Genomic DNA, 22,793 nt, shown 5'->3' with positions numbered 1-22,793 from the left:
AATGAGTCTGTACCTTCCCAATCTAAGTCTATATAGAGTAAATCAAATAACTGCCTACATAGCTACTTGTAGTCATCTATTTTTATAATAATCGATGCCAAGAGACTACCAAGGTTAACTCAGGAAAAGACCATGTAGAGTGATATTTTGGCTTTCAATTATTTAGTGAGATGTAAATCCAAAGATAGTAATTCAAATTTTTATTATATTTATGTTTAATGATTTTGTCTCTCAACCAAAAGATACATAGTAGAAAAATTTCTACTCTAGTGTGTTCACTATTGATAGCAAACTAAAAACCTGAAGACTCAATTTAATAATATAACATGTTTGATGAAAAAAATAAAACAAACCACATAGCCATATAGCTATGCACAACATACTCCCATAGCCATGGACCACAAAATTTCCATAAAAATAATAGCAAACCTAATACCTAATGCCTCAGTATCAACAAGATATATAGAAATCACACAAAATAGACCCTCAAGTATAAAGATAATAAGAAAAAATAAATTCATGGTGAAGCACTGTGTGACAAGAAAACTGGTTTAAAAAGAAAAAATGTTCCATGTCTTCAGAATTACATTATTGGTTTAGATTATGAAACTTCAGAAGTATTCTTTCCTATTAGTTAATGATTATTTTTAATTCATAGCAGACATCACATATATTACATTAAATTGAATTTTTTTGGTAGCAATAATACCAACAATTTTATTAAAACACAAACAAGAATGCAGTATTATTTTCAAATGCTAGTAAAAAATCATTACATTTGTCTAGCTATTACTCATATTGACAAATGTCCTAAAGGCTCTGAAATATACTATTGCTAAACCCTGACTTGAGCATGTGCATTTAAGAAAAATGAGTAGTATTTATTTGTATAACCACTACTGTGGATACCAGCCCTTTCTTATACCTTTGTTGGATTCATGTTTCCCCTTTTGAAGTCCACAAATCTTCCAATATACAGTAAAATGACACTCTGCTTTATATATTCCACACTCACACCAACCTTACTTGATTAGCAACTGGCTTCTCTCAAAAACCTTCAGTATGAAATCTCCCTCAATCTGACTTTATTTTGTTTTCAATGTTTCTCCTTGTTGATGAAAACATTTTCTAGCAATTCTAAAAAAAAAAAAAAAACTTGACAATACACATGCCAGTAACTGAAAGTCTCTTCTTCCCAGAACCAATTCTAAGAGTTTGGAGCCCATCTTCCCAGACATTTTTGTTTTCTCCTTACTTACATGAACATATGTTCCCATAACTATTACTTTTTACATAAATGTAATTTAATAATCTCTGTATATATTTATGAAGTTTTTGCATGATTATTTTAGTAGTCATACAACATTCCACAAATGCATATAAATGAATGTATTCAAGTGGACATAAATAATATATGTGTTTGTATATATACAGATATAGATATAGATACATAAATGTAATTTTTAGGTCTTTTCTTTAATAACAAAATCTGCAATTATTTTTGGGTCTATCTTTGTGCAAATATAAGTAATTTCATAGAAGTGACTCATATAAATGTATCATTAAATAAATACCTGAAATTGTGTCTAAATTCCTCTAGAGGAGAACTTTGATTTAATGTTGATCATCACATCGTTGTAAATATTACATGGATATTTAAAATAAGCAACACAATTAAAAAAAAAAACACGAAATAATTTCCAGCAGTTAATATAGTGACATAGCATAAGAAATCTTACACTTTTTTATACTCTCTTTTCTTTCCCACTCCCAATTATGTATTTTTCTGTCCAGCTGTATAAATTTAGATTATTTTTTGGAAAGTATTGATGGCTTTTATAATATAAAATGATTCAGTAAATGCCAATTAAGTTAATAATATGTTAAATCAGTTGCTCAAAAAAAAATTCATCAGGATTATGTTGATCAAACATTCCTTTAACTTAATGAAGTGGAGCACAGTGGCACATGCCTGTAATCCCAGCCACTTGGGAGGCTGAGGCAGGAGGATCTCAGGTTCAAAGTCAACTTGAGCTGAGGCCCTAAGCAATTTAGTGAGACCCTGTCTCAATATTAAAAAAAAAAAAAAAGGGAAAGAAAGAAAAAAAATAGGGCTGGAAATGTGATTCACTGCTGTAGTCTGGCTGGGCACAAATCACAGAGCCGCCACAAAGCACTTGAATGTTCAAACAGGAAACTTTATTGCTCAAACTCCACCAGCACTCCAAGCACACTCCCCGGGAACCCTCCCAGCTCTCCCCTGGGCTCAATGGGAACTCTAAAGTAGCGGGTGCCCTAGGCAGCAAAAGCCATCCTGTTGCTGGACAGTAAAGGTCTATATACAACTGAATACACAGCTTAACATAACCATCATCATCTCAATGGCTCGCCTCTGAACCACTCCCTTCTGGCAAAATGCCATGCATCATCCCAACTTGGCTGTGGCCCTCAACAATTCACTGGTTAAGCTCCCCTGGTTTCAATTCCTGGTTAAAATTAAAAAAAAAAAAAAAAAACAAAGAAAACGTACTGAAATGTAGATACAGCTTTCAAGCATCCATCCCATATTTCAAAGTTTCAAAAAATAACTAGAATTGGATTTTATCCTTAATTTAGCTATTACGTTGACTTCATTTTAAATGGAAAAAATAGCATCATTTTTCATTTAACGCACGGTAACTTTTTAATAATAAGTGTGTTCTGAATGCTGGTGATAAAGGCCCAAATTTTCTACTAGTCTCTAAATAATTCATATGAGTAATGAGCTACAGAAAGCTTTGTGAAAAATCATTTAGTTTGGAGGTTAAGAGAGTGGTCACTGAAATTAACATCTCAATTTGAATTCCATTTGCAGTACTTACTGAGTAATGTTTGGCAAGTTAGTTAATCTATCAGGTTGCTTAGTTATGTCAAATATAAAATGAGGAAAATTCAATACAATGCATGATGCATGGGGAGAACTCAATTGATGCATACAGAATAACACTAAAAACTTTTTATGATCTACCACACCTAATTCAGAATCTTTCTACAGGCAGCCTGACAGAATTCAATAAAAAATTTTTTTTGCATAACTTTCAGATAGACGTTAACAGGTGGTTTGCTTATTTAATAAAGAGTGGATTCAAACAGGTAATACATCTACACCCTAAAAGAAGGAAAGATTTTTCAGATGGTCTACCCTCTTCTCATCTATCTATGTTTTTAGATATATCTTCCATTGATGAATGCTTCTTTAAATGGCTTCCCACTTTGCTTCCACTTATCTAACCCCTTCTTATCTAATAGTCATGCTGAGAATGATTTTCTTTGTTCTATTTTAGTTTGTTAATCAGATTTAGAATCTCTTAAAATCAGGTAAATATTTCAGAAACTTTCTCCACAAAAGCCACTTTGAACACTCTTGCAAAGTGTTCCATATAGCATCTCAAATCCAAACTCATTATGGATTTTTTTTCTTTTTTTGTTACTATCCTTTGAACTCATGGCTTCTTACCTCTGAGCCATATCCCTGGCCCTTTTATTTATTTTTATTTATAGAAAGGGTTTAAGTTGCTTAGAGCCTCTCTAGGTTGCTGAGGCTGGCCTTAAGCTTACCATTCTCCTGCCCTAGACTCCTGAGTCACTGAATTACAGGCACGTGACATCGGACCTAGCCACATCATAGATCTTTATACAAATTAAGGCATTTGAGATTTCAAATCCATGGTCAGAATCGTATCACATATGCCTGATAAGTGCAATAATTTTTGAGTAGGAGTAACTATAATTTAGTAGAAATAGTACTGAAATAGAATGAAAGTTTTGATAGATTGGTCTTCACTTTCCATTGTGGATTTCTGTTCTATAAATAAAGTGATTTCATTAAGGTCCAAGTCATATTTCAAGACATTTTATTGTGACACTATTATAATATTTGGAACTCTAAACACATTTGCAACAAAGCTATTACAGACAATTTAAAAAATATTTTTCAGTTGTCAATGAATCTTTATTTTACTTATTTATATGTGGTGCTTAGAATCTAACTCAGTGCCTCACACATGTTAGTCCAGTGCTCTACCAATCCCAGTCCCTATTATAGGCAATTTTAATGTAAGTTTTTCTATGAAAGTTTCATATCCTGAGAGTCCAAAGATTAGGATTCTAGTATGGTGCTTCTCATTATATATTGATTGCCTTATACTATGCAAGTCTGTTACTGTCTCTAGACAAGTTGCTACTTTTTATTAATGATGTGATAGTTACATGAAGTGCTCAAAAGCATTCTCCAAATGTTGAAAACACTGACAGTAGGTAAAAAATATCCCCATTTACTTATTTCTTGCATTTCACACACTAACCTGTGTTTTATCAGCTTTTACTAGAAGCACATTGTGAGAGAGAGTGATTATCTCCACTTCACAAAGAGAACTAAGGCTAGAGCCTAGGACCCCAAGTGCACGTGTGCAGAAGAAGTGGCAGCACCAGCCAATGTCAGGACACACCCAGCCCACTGTGGAGACCCAGGGCAGGCTGAAGTCCTTCGGCAGGATGTTCACTGGTCTGGTTGGGGGCTCCTAGAGCTGGGTAATGAGGCGATCTGTGGTAATATCGGTGGTAGTGATGGCTGTGGCAGGTAGGGAAGATGAAAGGTAGCCAAACCCCTCCGGGAGATGTAACAACATACAATATTAATCAGTTGAAGAGATTAAACTAGGTCATCTTTCCAGTCAGCTAGAACGACAAGTTGTACAATTTCAATGAGACTGCTATAGCTGCAGCATGCTCCAAAGTGGATCATTTTCAGAATCAGAAGACACTTGCCATCATGACACTAGGATGTCTCACATCTTGCCAAGCCTAGGGATTGGAACTGAAATGTTAACAAAGTCTTAAACATCTGTGAGCAAGATGGCAGTTTTAGTTGTTGTGTGTTTAGTTGTAGATGGATAGAATACCTTCATTTCCCTTATATTTATGTGGTACTGAGGATCAAACCCAATGCTAGGCAAGTGCTGTTCCATTGAGCTACAACCCCAGCTCCAAGATGACAGTTCTGACGATGTCTATCTGCAATCCAGATCAACAACCAGTCAGCAATTGATGCCTATGTAAGTTTGCCTTAGAGATTACTGAGACAAAGAGCTACTTGGAGGAGACAGAGTCAGCAGATGCTCATGTGCTTCAGAAAAACCTCAAAGTCCCTTTTGGTCAGAGTGCAGATGATCAGAAAAGTGACAACTGAACAAACTATAAATGAACCTTCTTGTACCTGCTTGTTGCCAAACAAAAGAGAGGACTGTTGATTATCCCCACCTTTCTTCCCTCCCTTTTACTTGTTTTTTTCTCCTTTGTTTTCTTTCCCCTAGAAGTTTTAATACTTTCAAGGACTTTTAAAAAGGATCATACTTGGATTGTTTTATTTCTTTTATTTTTGCAAGATGATTCGATTAAAGGAAGTGTTACATGGTCTCCTGGGAAACTGAGATAATGTGAAGATCCTCCTTAACCTGGTTCTTGTAATCATGCTAAAAAGATTTCAGACATGTTGTAACAGGGGTTCACTGGATGCTTTGACTATATCCCTTGTGGCTTTGAAACTTATATATATATTTTTTCTTTTTTCCAACCTTCTTCCTGGTCATCTTTTCTCTAATCTTCTCCTTCCTGATCTTTTCCTCTCTGATCTTCTTTTTCCTAACCTTTTCCCAGATCTTCTCTGATCTTCTTTTCCCTAATCTACTCCTCTCTAATCTTCTTTTCCCTGATTTTCTCCTTCTTGATCTTTCCTCCCCAATCTCATTTTCTCTGAATCACCTCTACAACAGCGCCCTGTTCCTGCTGAGGGGCAGAATCACAGCCTTTGGGACAGGAGTCCTTTGTGTTTCTCTTTCTCTTTTGCTAGCAAAGCAATAAAACTTCTTTTCTCTTTTTTCTTGTCTTTTTATTTTTTTCAAAAACCATGTCCTCATTATTGAATTGACATCGGGGACAAGGACGGAGATTTGAGCAACAAAGTCACTCATAGTAACAAACACGACTTTATTAGAAGAGTTAGGAAAGAGAACAGTCTCAAGGGAGAGAGTGGGAAGAAGAGAAGGATGGTGCACCCCTTCTACTTTCCACTTTTAATGGGAGTCCCAGGGAAGTTTGGAGTCCTGCCCAAATCCATCTTCTGACTTTTTTATTCCTGGGCATTTTTTTAAAGTCTTTTTAATTATGTACAACATCAGGATAGACCCAGACATTATCACAAAAGTATAGAACACAACCCAACCCAAGTCATTCCCCATAATTTAACCCTGCCCACCCCATTTCACTCAATCAATTTATGGTTTACTTTCTTTTGTCATTTAACGTCCTGTGGATACATCCCATGGTGGGACGCATTGTGCCACATCCCTGCACACACATACTAATGTTTGGTCAGATTCATTCCACTGTTCTTAACCCTTCCAGTCCCTTCTTCTTTCTTCTCAATCTCCTCCCTCTATACCTTCTGACTTTTGACTAACAGCACAGGAATAACATGGACCTCAAAGAGATGGTTGGTGTGGTGCTCACAGGGGAAATTGAGTGCCCTGATTTTTTTTTTTCTCATTTTCTGCCTACTTCATTTGTTTATTATTCTTTGAATAGCCCTTAGCAAGCTTTCTTTTTAAAGTTATTGATATTGTAGTTGCCCAGATGATTGGGGGTTATGATAATTTTATTGATAAGTGAGGGTCCAGGCCAATTATTAGGGTGTGATCTGGAAACAACAGTTTTTCTGAGGGGTTAAATTTTTGCCTTGGGGAGATTTTACTATAACTAAGCCCCCACTTCCAGGTGCTTATCTTGACAGATAAGGCTCCCTGTGGTTTTAAGTCCCTCTTCCTTCTCCTTCCCTGCTCACCCATTCATGGCTGACTAGCTGCCTAACAGGAAGGTGAAGGTAGCTCTGTTTAGTTCACACTAAAAATTTATAGTCCCCAAATTTGAGATCTCAGCAGTTTTCAAATTTTTTTTAGCTCTTTTTCTTATCTCATGCTTTCATGTTAAAGGGCAGAACCTACAAATATTATTTATTTCTGAAGACAAAGCAGAAGCAGCAGCGATATCCTGTTTTCTAATTCAAAGACAAGTTTAGTGTGTTTGTGGTCTTTTAAGTTTCTCAGGACTAAACATTGCCTTCACTCCACATTAGTCCTTCTGAGCACTCTGAGATTTGGACCCTTGTTATCCTTGTAAGAAATACAAAGTTTATTTGTGTTTTTAAGCAATTTCTTTTTTCTCTTCTTGCTGATGGATGAGGCAGTTTGGGGTAGTATTGTTATACTTGATCTGAAAGTACTTCAGTTATATGCATTTTTGCTAAGGAGTTAGCTACTTGTTAGTATGCTTGCTTCTCCTGCTATTGACCAATAGTGTGTAGGTTGGTGAGTTCAATTTTTTATTTTTTTTAATATTCCAGCTATAGTTATCACCTTTAACTGACCTAAAATTTTTGCTGTTATATAATTTTCCCCCTATCCTCTTCCTTTACTAAGCCCAATAATAACTAGTGTAACCTTAAAAATAGAGTTGATATCCTTATAGGTCCGTACTCTTTAATCAAACTAAAGCAGGTATTTTCTCTAGCACATATTTTTAAATATTTAAAAAGGAAGCTTAGATGAACTTGTGACACAAAAAATGTATTTTATATCAAGTAATGCAAGCTGTTCATTAAAAGTGTGGCCACTTAAACTTTTTATAGGAAAGAATATCTAGACAGTATTTTTGAGAAAAAAATAGCCATGCTATTGCTTATCTGTTGGAGAACAACCCAGATTTGATTATATTCTGTACCTACAATATTGAGTTCAAGAATTTGGGATAGGAGAAAGTGTTAAAAGTGGAGAGCAGGTTGTTCCCTGCTTTGAGTTACTCCATGATTTATAGACTACAGTTCTCAGACTAAGTCTGAACCTTTTACTCCCTTTTGTAAAGCTATAGTTTCCCATAAACTATTCCATTTTGAGTTTACATGCTAAGTTAGAATGATTCTATACCTTGTTTGAACAAGTAAATCACCACCATATACCTGGCACAATTGTAATGAATAAATAAATTAATCATGCCAGTAAAAAATAACTATCTGTGAACTTAACAATTTAATCAGAAACACATTCATGCAAGAGTGTATCAAACTCAGAAAAACCAGGCGCACAAACTTATTAGCTTTGTGAGATTCAATCCCCTCACTTGAGACCTATAAAAGAAGGAGAACCCTGAGACTGGACACAGCAGCACCTTGACCCTGTTACCTGGCCATTTTCCATGAACCTTGCCCAGGAAAATCACCACAGTGATGAACCTTTGAATCCTATCTTTAAGCTTTAGCAGAGTGCAATAACTTTCTCACATCAATCCCCCTCCAAGCTGACATCAAGGTGACACCATGAAACTGCTGAATCTGTCTACACCTTGGCCTAAAATAAGTTTCCGTGCTTTGAGAGTTCTGTCCCTGAACAAGATGTTTGATTGGTTCATAATGTTATCTGACCACCTACAGTAACTCTTCACATGCATATCGGATCTATTTTTGCTCTTAGTTCAGCCTCCTGAACTCTCATGGCTATATTTTGTTAGCCTTTCCGTAACTAACACACTTACACACATACACACACACACACACTTACACATACATTTGTGTAAAGTGTGATGTGACTTATGACTACCAGGTGACCCACAAGTATTTAGTGAACTTCCACTGAGGAAAGTGGTCTAGCCTGTGAATTTATTGTTATTCAATAAATTCTAACATTGTGGAAAGGCTCGAATATGTTTGTTCAATATTATTGATGTAACTTGTTCATGACATTGAATAAATTGCTTCAAGAACAAGTAGAAGCATAAAGTGTTAATAATGCAAATGACACTGTGACCTCCTCTACTGACAGAACTGGTTTTGTCAAATTGTTTTCTGGTACACGGGAAGTAGCATTAGTAGGTTGATGACTTTATAAGAGATGTCTGCATTACTCATGTTCTCCTACTATTGCCTCATTTTCAAAAATTAGGATTTTTTTTAGATTGTCAGTAGTGATGATTCAAGAAATGTTCTCATTAGACTTTAAAACAATGAACAGGGCTTGAGTTTTCTGTCATGTTGATAGGAACAGAGACACATGAGCAGTAGGAATATGAAGTTAAAGGAGTAATTCTATAAATTGGGCTGAATATGCTGACTTCCACATGCATTTTTTTTAAAGCGTTTACCTGTGCCCTGCCTGGTTTAAGTCAATAGTATATGGCACATTCCTCAGCAAACTACCTATTATTTCTAGGAGAAATGCAGGCCAAAAATGCCAACAAAGAAAACTCAAGTTATCCTAAAGGGAGGGGAAACTTTTGGGATCCTTAGGAAGAGATCCTGGAACTCAGGGAGGTAACTCCCTTGACCATAAAATCTTTAAGTATAGGTTTCAATTAGAAATGGTCAGCATGGGCCAAAGTGACCTAGAGTTCTTCTGGTAGTGGGGACTTGGAAGTTTGATGTCTTCCTGCTGTCAGTCAAAAGTCAAGAGGTGAACTTAGGTGGGACTATCTGAAAACTTTCCTGAGACCCCCAATAAAGTTGGAAGGCAGGAGTAAGTGCTCTATTCTTCTGAGAACCGATTCTCTTTCTTGAGAGTGTCTCCTTTTCCCATCTAATAAAATCATGCCTGTTAACTCTAAGCAGTATGTCTGAAACCTTCTGGGCATGTTTGCATGAATTGGGTTGAGGGGAGCCTTTGGTGAATGCCTCAATTTTGTGAAAGGCCTCAACACTGTAACAATTTGACTTTTAAAGAAAGTTTGATTAATAATATCTTTTGTTTTATGGAAATTTTTGGTTAAAAAGTTTCAATTCCAAATAGGTTAAATGACAAAATTATTTTATGGAATGTTTTTACACACTCTATAACCTTAAATTTGTATTTGAAAATGTGAGTCAAAAGTAAAATAGATTTCTACAGTCTTCATTAAGTGCCAAGAAAAACATAAATATGGAAGATTGTTGGTGAATGAGTTTATAGGCTTCTCATCCTAAATTAGTAAAAATGTAGAAAAATCATGCTGGTTTCTTTATTATCAGTTCCTTTAACAATCCAAATATAAGCTTAGAAGAAAACTTTAGCTTTAAGCACCTTTACCTACATGGATAAGTTTCAGCATGTCATTGCCAAGAACAGAGTGCTTAAGTTAGAGAGTATAATTAATGTGAAGAATTTAGCCATTTTGTAAACTTACACATACCAAAATGATTTTTGATAGATAACTGAGTTTTCTGAGATGACATTGCCTCTATTTCTACAACCATTTCCCTGGACTATCTAAGCAGTTCTATGAATGCATCCTTAAATATGGCAATTAAAAGTTGAACAGCTGTCTCATGACAATTAGATACATGTTATTTAAAGAGGAAAAAGATATTAAAGCTTGAATTAATTATATAAGCTTCCTATTATTATAGTTTTTCCCATAGTACTCAAAGATTTAAACTAAATTCTAAGATTTTAAAGAATTAATTGTCCTACATCAAACTTTCATTAAATAATCCCATCCACCTACAGAAGAGAAAATGTGGAAGAGGGCAGAAGCTATGAAACAGGCTAGATTTGGGACCCTTGTCCCAAACCCCAGCCCACCTCAATGAACAGAGCTTATGTGAGCCTCAGGATGTTCCTTTCATGCTGCTCAGTGTGGTTATCAGAGGAGCTAAACTCCCTGAAGTATAAACAGCAAAATGCTATTTTTCAAGTTTGTCCAACCATCCCCAGGAGTATGAATGGAAGCTTCCAATTTTGACCTAACATAATCTAAGCTGGAAATGTTCCTGTTTAAGAAGACCTCATATATATTGCTTACATCTCATGCACCTGATTTAAAACCTGGGAACAAGCATTTGGTACATGCACAATAGCACTTTGGGCAAGACATAGGAGTCTGTCAATCACCCCTTGATTAGTTTAAAGCACTCCTAAAAAGCAACCCACCAAAGGTTAACAATGAACCCAGAAGTTCTTATAAGCCCAGATCCCCTCTGAGTCTATGGGCAGATACCTTTGTCATGTTCCTGCTGCACTATTTTAGCATATCTTCCTCCAGTAAACACTTTTAACTGCTTCTCTTTGTCCTGGTGAGTTCTTCTCACTTTTCTCACTGCATGTGCACCAGTCATCACCCAGGTTCCATGACAAGCTGGGCATTTGTTCATATTCCTTTGGGGAAAACTGATCTAATATCCCTTGTTGAGTTGATTGCTTTGATATACGGGAAAAAAATCTTAGAGGTAAAATAGTAATTCTATTAAGAAGATCACAATAAATATCAATATTTTAATAATTGATACTTTTATTGTGGAGCAAATAGTTTACAACTATACTGAATGGAATTTTATTTTAATTTTTTGGTACCAGGGATTTGAACTTGGGGCACTCAACCACTGAGCCACGTCCCCAGCCCAATTTTGTATGTTATTTAGAGACAGGGTCTCACTTAGTTGCTTAACACGTTGTGGTAACTGAGGCTCTCTTTGAACTTGAGATCATCTTTCCTCAGACTCTGGAGCTGCTGGGGTTATAGGTATGAACCACCGTGCCCAGTATACTGTATGAAATTTATATATAGGTTCTAAAGAAGAGAATCTGTAAAGAAATTTATGTAATATATAATTTGTCCATATTAGTTTTCATTTTGGGAAAAGGTTCTGATATATCTTCAAAGCAGTTTACTCATCAATTGAAAGTCCTCCAAAAAAACGTTATTGGGAAAGCGTGGTGTGTGGTCCTTGGAAAGAAAAACCACCTTAGTTTTTGGAAGAAATACTTTGAAAATAATTAAATGGCTAAGTTTACTTGGTGCAGTAAAGAATTAAACTTGAGCTAAGTACCGTGGCACATGCCTATAATCCAAGAGGATCCAGATATTGATCCAGCAGGATCGAAAGTTCAAAGCCAGTCTCAGCAAATTAGTGAAGCTCTAAGCAACTTAGTGAATTGAGATTGACATTATTAACCTAGGTACATGTATGAAGACACGAATAGTACACAAAGTACAACCAGAGAAATGCAAAAACTGTGCTCAATATGTGTACTATGAATTGAAATGTATTATGCTGTCATGTATAACAAATTTAGAACAAATAAAGAAATAAATGAGTTTTTAAAGATAAATAAAAAAATAAAAAGGACTGTGGATGTTGTTAAATGGTTAACTGTCCCTGGGTTCAATTTCCAGAACAAAAAAAAAATAATAATCTTGTCAATCTTCACATTGCTATTGTATCTGAAATAAATTTATGTGATGTTCTGGTACAATAAATAAAATATAAAAATAGAACTAGAAGCAGGAGAGAGAATAAGTTGCATTGCTAATGAATTACAGAAGGGCAGAAAGAGAACTGTGGCAAGGCCAAGACCAGTATGGTTTTACTATTTCTTCTAAAGAAATATTGGTACCATTTACTTAGAGAAATATACAGAAAAGTAGGTTCTATTTTTAAGAATAGAATCAAATTCAACATTCATGAAGATATGGTCTCTATTAGCAATTTCGAATTACAACTAGGAAAATAAGATTGGAAATAAAAATGCTTTTATTCTACCAATTTAAATATATATTTGAAAACTTTAATTAAAGCTGTTTAAACAGATGATTTGTGATTTAAATATTATTTGAGAATTTTTTAAAAGTTTAAAAATTCAAATTTTCAAGTTATTTCTAATTTGCTTCCAAAATATATCACACAGAACAAGTATATGAAACCAAGTGTTCAAAATTTTCCGAGTTCATGGCAAAATGCTTACTTTTACTTGATGTGGCAGAAACACCACGCTGTCTACAAAATTACTCAGATGTTTCTTCAGTAGTGAGTAATTGATGCTGAAGAAGAGCTCTCCAAATTTGGAGTACATTTTAAACAGAGTATTTCACCAAATGAATGCTCACAATGAATCATTATTTGGGTGAAATATAAACTTCAATTGCTTAAATTCCTGAACCTTCAGGGATTATTGCAGAAAATAACATTATTTATCTAATATAGCTGTTGATTTTTAAAAGCATATCCTGATTTGTAAAGACCTATTCAACAGATTTATTAATAAAATTTCTTTTTTACTACACTACATTGAAGACTATTTTCCCAAATTTTAAAAGAAAATACTCAACAGATAATTGTATCATATCAACACCCTTTGTAAATTATGATATTCAAACCAAAAAAGAATTGGCAAAAGATAGACAAATAGACTCATATAACAAAATAGAAAATATGCCAACAGATGCATGTTTCCCATCACTAGATTCATGACAGTATGTAAGATGGGCAAAGATTTTTTAAGAACACAAGAAGTGTTAATAAAGAAGAAAATTGATTAATTATATTTCAGCATAATTAAGACACTATTAAGACAGTAAATTGAGAAGCCATGGAACAGATAACTGAAATATCAAGAAAATACATGTAAGGGAGGGAGAAGGAGAATAGCATGGATGGTGAAAGAGACCCTCATCACTATACAAAATACATGTATGAAGATGTGAATTTGGTGTCAACATACCTTATATATAATCAGAGATATGATAAATTATGATATAATGGTGTATTAAAAATTATAATGCAAAAATAAATAAATAAATATTTTTTAAAAGAAAATACATGTAACAATAACATAACCACAAAGTAGCTAATCCAATAGATAAAACAGGAGGTAATTTTGAGACTATGCTTTACAAAAGAAAAATTAAAATGGATAATAAACATATATAAATGGTTTATACTTATAATGTTTAATCCACAGCAGTGAAAATTAAACCAAAAAATTAAAAATATGCTCACCCTGATCAAAGAAGCAAACATATTCAATGACTGGATTTTAGTGGAAGCAGAATATGAATTGGTACTACCACTCTGGGAACCACTTTCATAGTTTTTACCATAACTGAACATACATATTCCCTAAACCAAGAAATTTTATTTCTGGCACATACCATTCATAGATGCACAATTAAGTTCATGAAAAGATATGCTTAAGAATATTTATGAATTATCTCTTACAATTTCTCAAACTGGAAACAACCCAAATGCGGACCAATATTAAACAGATGAAATAGTCGTATGTTCATAGACAATACTATATAGCAATAAAAATGAATCCACTATAATTACAACCTATAACATGAATAAATCCTAAAAACAAGTTAAGTGAAATAAACCATTCACAAAATATAACAGATTGCATGATTTCATTAATATAAAGTTTAAAAAGAGACATAGTTATTCTTCTGTGTTAGACAAAAGAACAATGGTTACTCTTGGTGCTCTCTCTGTGGGTGGCAGAATGGACTGAGAGTAGATAGAGTCCAAGTATGCCCTTAGGAACTACTCTGATTCTGTAACTGGTGCTGGTTATAGAAAGAGTTTTTACTATATAAAAATGATTTTGTGCTCTTATTGTATTCTTTTTCTAATTAAAATGTATAAGTATATAGTCAAACTGTCTGGAAAATAAAATTAATTAGCCATATTTTTGCTCTTTAGTCTAACATATTTGTAATCTATAACATTCATATTCTAAGAAAGAAGTTCAGAAATGTGATAAGCCTCACTAGCACTAGTTTCATTACATACAATTTTATATTGTTTACTCTGCTTTGATTTGATTAAAAGAGCTTTGAAATAACCTAAGATAAAGGGATATCTGATAGTTACAAATCATAAAAACAGTCTCAAGTATATGAACAATAATAATGTCTCTAGAAATGAAATGATATAAAAGAATATAGGAAATGCATACAATTTATTGGAATGCCATTATCTGAATTATTGAGGGTGAAGTTTTATTAATGATATTTATTTTTACCTTTTAACTTTCAAGCCTTAGTACTAACCAATGGTAGCAGGAGGCTAAGATCTTCTTGCATTCACTATTCTTAAAATTACTATCCAAGATCACATAATACAAATCATTTTGAAGTGAGAATGGTGTTTATAATTATATATTACATTTCCTTTGGACTTTCTCTAGTATTTCTCTGGAAGGAAATTTCCTTAGAGGAGAAGTTACATTGGGAATTCATAAATAGGAGCAGAATAACAGGGAAGCATTTGATTACCTCTGTCCACCTTAATATAAATTAGTTCTTCTTGTCATCTATATAAAACATAGTACTGACCATTTTTCCATTGAGTACATTTCCTTTTATGACAGAGAAATAGACTAATTTACTTAACATAATAAAAAGAGAGGAAACTATATTGCCTGAGCCACTAACCCATAAAATATAGCACTTCTCTTTAAAATAATTTATTTTCAAGAAATCTAAGTCTCTGTAGGCTTAAAGAACTCCTCGGAGAAATTTTTTTTTTATTTAGCAGAATTTTATTCCTCCTTTATTTATTCATTGTAGATACACTTATGGTGCGCCTACTTAGTGCCAGGCTGGGCTCTGAGAATATAATGCTAGTTCTGGAAATGCAGGAACGAGGAGGAACTCTCCACAAGAGGCTCACAGATCAATAGGAAGACAGATATACAAGCAGTATTATGTCTTCAGTATAGCAGGACCTTGTGCTCACTATTAGGGAGAAATTATTTAGTTTCCTCCACTTAGGACCTAAGCAAACCTGGATGGAAATGTTTGAGCTTATTTAAATGTATTTCCACCCAGTTTCCTTACTGGTGATATTTTTAATAAACATAGTAAAGTATCACAATGAAGAAATTATTACAAACACAATCCTTTTACCTTATTCAGAATTCTTCAGTTTTACATTAATGTGTTTTATATTGTTCGTGTGTTGGTTTATCCTATTTTTTACATGTGTGAATTCTTGTGATCACCAACAAAGTCAAATCACAAGAATCCCTGACCCCATTTCTAAAGTGAGGTTATAGCAAGACCCTACAGTTTCTATGGTGGACATTCTCTCTCTCTTCCTCTTGGATCATTCACTCAGGGGCATACATCTGACAGGCTATGAGCCATGCTGTAGGGAGGACCTGGCACTTTCTGTGAACAACCTTGTGAGTAAGCATGGGGGTGAATCTCTCAATCAGGGCTTCAAGTCACTGCAACCCTGATTGATAGCTTTATGGTCCACTCAGGAAATACTCTTCATCATCTCTACCCAGTGAACAGTTCCATTCCACTCCTAAATCAGAAAAAGATGGTCTTGTCTGGAGCTTCTCAGATCTGTGCTTGATCATGGGTCTGGGATTCATGCTGCCTGTTAGTTAAGGCTAGGATTTGTGGAGGGGGAGATTCCAAGAAACTTATCATAAGATCATCTGTACTTTAAGCACTGTCTTCTTACCCAGTCTCCCTGCTGCCATTTACTTTTCATAGTACTCAAATAGATTGTTTGTGAATCTTAATTCAGATCAATGATGATAGTAGGTTACAGTGTGCTTATTGGAAATGACATGACACTTTGTTTGGTCACCTGCTTGGTCTGATACTTTATTTTTCATAATGTAATGATAACTTTAATAATAGACTAATGAAGTATAAGTAATTTCTAATACTACTGATTATTTTTATATTTATATGTAGGAAAATTATAAATATTGTGTGGTGGCTCCAAAGCATAGCAAAATGGATTCTTAATGAAACCATTAATAATTCTACATACCCAAAATAATGTTTCTTTCTTCCTCTTTACAAAATAAAGCATAATCTACATATGGTCATCAGTTTTCACATGGGCACCCTGGAGAGATTTTCTTAGCAAATTTCAATATATTGAGACACTTATATAAGCTATCTATTGTAGGCTGAGTGGTGGTTCTTCCAAACTAAAGTTAATACATCATTTTTATGTTCTATAGGCATTTTATCTCAGGATTTTCACTTCTATTCTAACAGAATGATCCTTAGTAATAATATTGACTTAACAAGTTCTAATGCCAATTCTTCTATGTATGTGGCTTGGATATCAACACTAGCAGTCTAACTGCCATATCTACTTTTTAAATTTAGAAATAAAAATGCAGAATCCAGTTTCCAAAATTTATCTACTTTCTCAAAAATGTTTTGTTTTGATGTGTGTGTGTTTTGTTTGATTACAGAAAACCCCACAGAAATTGAAAGCAGGGTTTTTACTTTGATTTTTTCATATTACTGTTTATGTCTCCACTGTCTGTGATTAAGGGGAACTGGGAGATGCTGCTATCTGTATCCCCTCTGTTACAGATCACTCAGGTGTTTTAGATGTCTTTTTTTTCTTTCTACCTTCCTTCCTTCCAACATTTTCTTATTTAGAACTTCAGTTGTCATATCTTTTAAAAATATTTGAATAGTTTCCACTATTAAAAAAACAAAAACTTTAGGCAAAATAAATTTTACAGTTTAAGCATTAATGGGTTCATGAATCAAGCAGCACTCAAAACTGGCAGGGATCCATAGCAGCATGAACAGAAGGCTTTTATAGAATGAACATGAGAAAAATTCAAGAAATCATTTTTATTGGCTACAGTAAGCATGTGTATTATTTAGATATGATCCAGTGGGAAGTCCCAGTTAGAAGTTCCTTGACCGTTTCTGATTGGTTAAGCTTCAGTTTTGTTTTAGCATTTACAAGGAACTTCAGTTTGCTTACCTAGGAACCCCAAAGCACTGCATTCATCTCAGCCTAGTGGCCTCTCAATTAAATATATTTAACACAATTTATCTATTTCTTTCTTGCAAATACAAGGTTTCCAAAAGAATAATTCAAGTGTCAAAATCTATGTCACCCTGTCACCCATATACTGCTTCCCTTGACAAACATTAAACTTAAACCTTTGGGTATTTTTTCTCTTTGTATGTATTAGAGATAACGATTTATGGTAATTACATTACATATTAGTTGATTCATAATCATCGTACAATCATCATATGATTTACTTTGGAATATTCTAGACAATCATATTATTTTGCATATTGCAAAATACTTTAGACAGCATATCGTAAAGCAATGAATAAGAGAACATGAAACATTTTTTATTCTCTCATTTCTCTTTTTTAATATGTATATACATCGTTTTGTGCATTGTTTCATGTAATCAATTATATTTTTAAATTAATTTTTTTAAAACTTAATTTCCACAGCACCATTTTAACATAGGTATGTGTGCATACAATATGCACATAGGCCTCCAAATAGGTCTGTCATATAAAAGTGACTGGAATTATAAAGTCCTGCATTTGATTTCCTTAGAAATCACATTAAATCACACTAAACCACCTGATACACTGGGTGGTCTTAAATGTCTGCTTTTAGGACTGACTGCTCTACTTCAGAACAGGTATCTCTGAGTCACTCAGAAATGTCTATGTCTGTTAGAGTGTACAGCATGATTTCTGAAAGATATTTGCCATTATTTATAATTTGTGGAATGGATAGTGAATAGTATCAATAATTTTGGTAGTTCAAAGAATAACAGTACAGTCTACACAGTAAGACCTAGTGATTATTGGCTGAAAGCTCTGTAAGGAAGTACAGTGTTCCCTTTCCATTGCTGTAAATAACTCTCAAAATAAATGTTTCTGTTTCACATTTGAATCCAGCTGTTGTTCTCACCAAATGCTTTACCAAAGCCATATGAATATCTTATTTATATGTTGGTAGACAACTGCAAGTTGTTTAAGGAGAATAAATGTTGAGATGATTAATTTATGAAGCTCTTTTTTTTTTATTCTTTGGGTAGTTGTAATAATAAAATTTTCTACAGAAAACCATTTATTACTTATGAGGCAACCTGTATAGGTCCTGATCTTCTTTTTGATAGGAAAGAAACACAGCAGGCATATTAGATCCATACCTGTGGTCAGAAGGTCAATCCCTGTTATCCTCAGCGTCATCTTCTATTCATGTGTCTCACAGTACCAGATCTTTTTGTAACCTTTTCAACCAAAGCAAGTATAGGTTATTGACACAGAGACTTCTCACTGTCTGGAATATTTCCCAGTTGGAAATCCAGAATTTCAGCTAATATGTGGAATTGTTCACAACGCTAGGTAAATAGTTTTCTGTTCACTTTTAAGAGTAATTTCACCTCTATCAAGCACCTGGCTCTCAAACTGATTCAGATAAAATTAGAAACTGTCATGGTTTTCTGTATGTGTGAGACTGATAGAAATCAATAAAGTATATATTGAATACCTATGGCTAAATGCTACTAATAAGAGGAAAAAAGCATACTTGATCATGCTGTAAAAGAGCATTTCTCTGACAATGGAAAAAAATGAACAGCTTTCTACTTTGCATCAAGTAGAGTGCAACGGATGATACACAGACATTAACTATAAATATAATCTAAATGAACCAAAATATCCTATAATGACTGCATTTAAACTAGAGATTAATTTCTAAACCTTAGATCTTGATGTTTAGATATTTCAATGTTAGTAGCCACTTCACATCCCTTCTTCCATAACTGGTGTAAAATCATTTTATCAAATATCTCCCCCTACTTATTCAATTGTTGTGTCTCATACCTAGCATGGCCATATAATTGATTATCCAAAAGAGCATATTTTGAAAGCAAACAAAGGAATATTAGTAATTGCATTAGCAAAATAAGTAGATACAGCAACTGTCCATGATATATTGTCATCCCAAATTGGATCTATACGGCAGGAAATAAAACAGTGAATTCTGGCAATAGTTTGAAAAACATCAGGGACCATCCATCAAACTATCTGACCTAAATTAGAAGGATTATATACAATAACTTAAATGATATAAAATGTTTAACATTTTATAAGGATTTTATATTCGATTTATAAGGAGAGTCTGCAAATAAAGATTTTTGGATATCTAGATTATTGCTAAAATCTCACTCCAATTAAGCTTTCCATTGTCTTTTAAAAACAAACTGGGAGGACACAAAGGCCTTCATATAATCACTAAATTACAAAGAACAGATGTGAACCATTTACGGGTGAATGTGCATGCTGGCAAAGAGAAAACACGATAAAACAGCAAGTACCAAACCAACCAGATTGGCTTTTAAATGACTCATACTTGTGTGATTACTAAAGACAGCAACAAAAATAAAACTGCTCACTTGACTAGGGCTAATACACTTTAGTTACTTTAAATTAAGTGCTAATCATGCCATTTTCTTGTACTGTGTATTCCTTTTTGACAGCCAAATTGAAATGTTCCTTTTCTGAATTTTTGAGAACAAAGACAACTTCTGATTCATTTGTGTTTGGGAGGTCCTTATTGTCTTGCCATCAACTGTTCTTCTGGATGGAAGTACTTTCTTATTCAATTACAATATTTCTAGAGAAAATTCTTCTGAAGTTCATATTCATAGTTTTCATCATTACTGACCCTTACAAATTGCTTCTTTTAGGTTGCTACTTTTTTTTTTTTTTTTTTTGGTACTAGGGACTGAACTCCACTTAACCAATGAGCCACATCCCCAGCTCTTTTTATATTCTATTTAGAGACAGGGTCTTTCTAAGTTGTTTAGGGCCTCAATAAGTTGCTGAATCTGTCTTTGAACTTGTAATCCTCCTGTCTCAACCTTTCCAGCTGCTGGAATTACAGGCATGCACCACCATGCCTCTATGTTAGTACTCCTTTAATAATTTGAAATAAAGCAGGAATTTTTAAAGGATGTAAAAAAAATTAAGCTAGAATTGCTGAGCAGGCCAAATCTCTTTTACTTCCTTCTTTTTAACACCCCTAATTTAGTCCACACTATCCCTAACATGTAACCCATCCACCTGACTCACCCTGAAATAGCCTGATTATCATTGTTCATCATGCCCAATGTGAAAAGTGGGTGTTAGTCTTCAATTATGTTATCACTCCTACAAAGTAAAATGAGGTCCTGACAGTAGACTTTGTAACTAAATGTGAGGTTGCATCTATATTTGGGTGTGTTCCAACAGAGAAAAGCAAGTTGTTCATTTATCTGAGGGCAAACCCAAGGCTGAACTTTTCAGGAGCATGTACCCATTTGCTGTATAATAGCTTTAGCATTGTTTTAAATTTAACATTTTAATAGGGCAAAACATAATGATGTGGTAATAATTAGGCTGGTGAATACTTTTTAGATGTAGGATGTGAATAGGAAAGTTATGAGTTGAAAGGATGGGTAATTAAACTCAGAGAAGTTAATCATAGAGAGACCATTATAGATTGATGATCCTCAAATGTGGTTCCACAACAGTATTATCAGCATCAGCTGGCAAGTTATCAGAAATAAAATTCTTGGACCTTTCCCCAGGCTTATTGACTCAGAAACTGGTGAAGGCACCCTGCAATTTTTATAAAAGCACCTCAGGTGATTTTGAAGTACTGTAAAAAATTAAGATACACTGCTTTAGGAATGTGATTTCCAATCTGATTATGCAGAAAAACAAATTCCTTAAAAGCACTCACTGGATAATATTTTAAGTTATTAAGGTGATGTATAGGTAAAGGTGATAAAAAGGAGAAATGTAAATATTTACATTAAAATTTTAAAGTGTCTAAACTAAATTTCATAAACAGAAATTTGTATTGTTCAGCCTTAAAGAGGTTCATGAAGAAAGAATAACTGTTAAGCTTGGAGAAAAGGATAATATTCAAACCATCTTCAGATAATTGTTGAAATTAAAACACAATAATTGAACTTTAATATAATCTTCCCATTTATGGCCTCACTTGACCTTCATGACAAATATTAGAAATATATGGAGCAGCTAGTTTTTTCCCTGCTTGTGACCAAAGACCTGACAAGGACTATTTTTTTTAAACATTTATTTTTTAGTTATAGGTGGACACAATATCTTTATTTTACCCTTATGTGGTGCTGAGGATTGAACCCAGTGCGTCATGCATGCCAGGCCAGCGCTCTACCTCTGAGCCACAACCCCAGCCCCTGTCAAGGACTATTTTAAGGAGGAGACATTTATTTGGGGATTGAGGTTTCAGTGATCTCAGTACATAGATGGGCAACATCATTGCTCTGGGCCATGATGCGAGGAAGAACACTATGGCACATGTGTATGGCAGAGAAAATCAGTTGGGTACATGGCACCAGGAAGCAGAGAGTAACCTCCACTCACCAGGAACAAAATACATATTCCAAAGGCAGTATCCCCCGCCACACACAATGATTCACATCCCCCAGACACATCCTATCTGCCATCAGTGGCGATCCAGTTAATCCCTATCAGGGGATTAATGCACTGATTAGGTTAAACTCTCATAACTCAAACATTTCACCATTAAACTTTCATAAATTGTTTCATACATGAGCTTTTGAGAGACATCTAATATCTAAACCATAACAGGTGAATATTACTTTCTACACTTAAGGAGAAATACATTGACTTAGCTAAGATTACACAGCTCTGAAATGACCCATCTCTGAAACCACACATTTCTCATTTTATTTCAATTTGTCTTCCCATCATTTCCACCAACTTCTTCATAGCTGAAGTATGGCAAATAATCTTTCACCATTTAGTAGAAAATATTAAATTGGTAAGATAGACATATATAGAGATAGATAAAAGTGCTTTATAGTCACTGAGAAAAAAACTACTAGAAGGTCTCCTTATGATGATTACCACCCAGTAAGATAAGTAATACTTAAATGCACAAATGGTTGTATTCAAAATCTAGGAAAAGGAGGATCTGCTACGGGGACTCAAACGCGAGAGGTTTGTCGCACGGAGGGTAACACGGCTTATTCAGCAAATCGCCCCGCGGCTAGAGTCTGCAGCGCGCGCTGGGATAGAGACGCAGGGTTACAGCGCTGCAGTTTCTGCCAGCCGTGCAAGCACCGTACTCAGGGCTGAATTCTGGGTTC

The 22,793-nt window shown here is 34.3% G+C and overlaps 1 protein-coding gene and 1 pseudogene across 1 annotated transcript in view; one reads left to right on the top strand and one right to left on the bottom strand.

Moving 5' to 3' along the window:
* Nucleotides 1-22,793, bottom strand: part of Pcdh15 (protocadherin related 15) — a 1,628,869-nt gene that overhangs the window by 1,380,722 nt on the left and 225,354 nt on the right. The gene's annotated exons all lie outside the window — the stretch shown is intronic.
* Nucleotides 4,628-5,597, top strand: LOC125618029 (annotated as a pseudogene).

The sequence above is a fragment of the Marmota marmota genome, unplaced genomic scaffold, assembly GCF_001458135.2.
Source record: "Marmota marmota marmota unplaced genomic scaffold, marMar, whole genome shotgun sequence".
In the NCBI taxonomy this organism is placed as follows: domain Eukaryota; kingdom Metazoa; phylum Chordata; class Mammalia; order Rodentia; family Sciuridae; genus Marmota; species Marmota marmota.
Note: the sequence above shows the minus strand (reverse complement) of the source record. Positions and strands in the feature narration are given on the sequence as shown.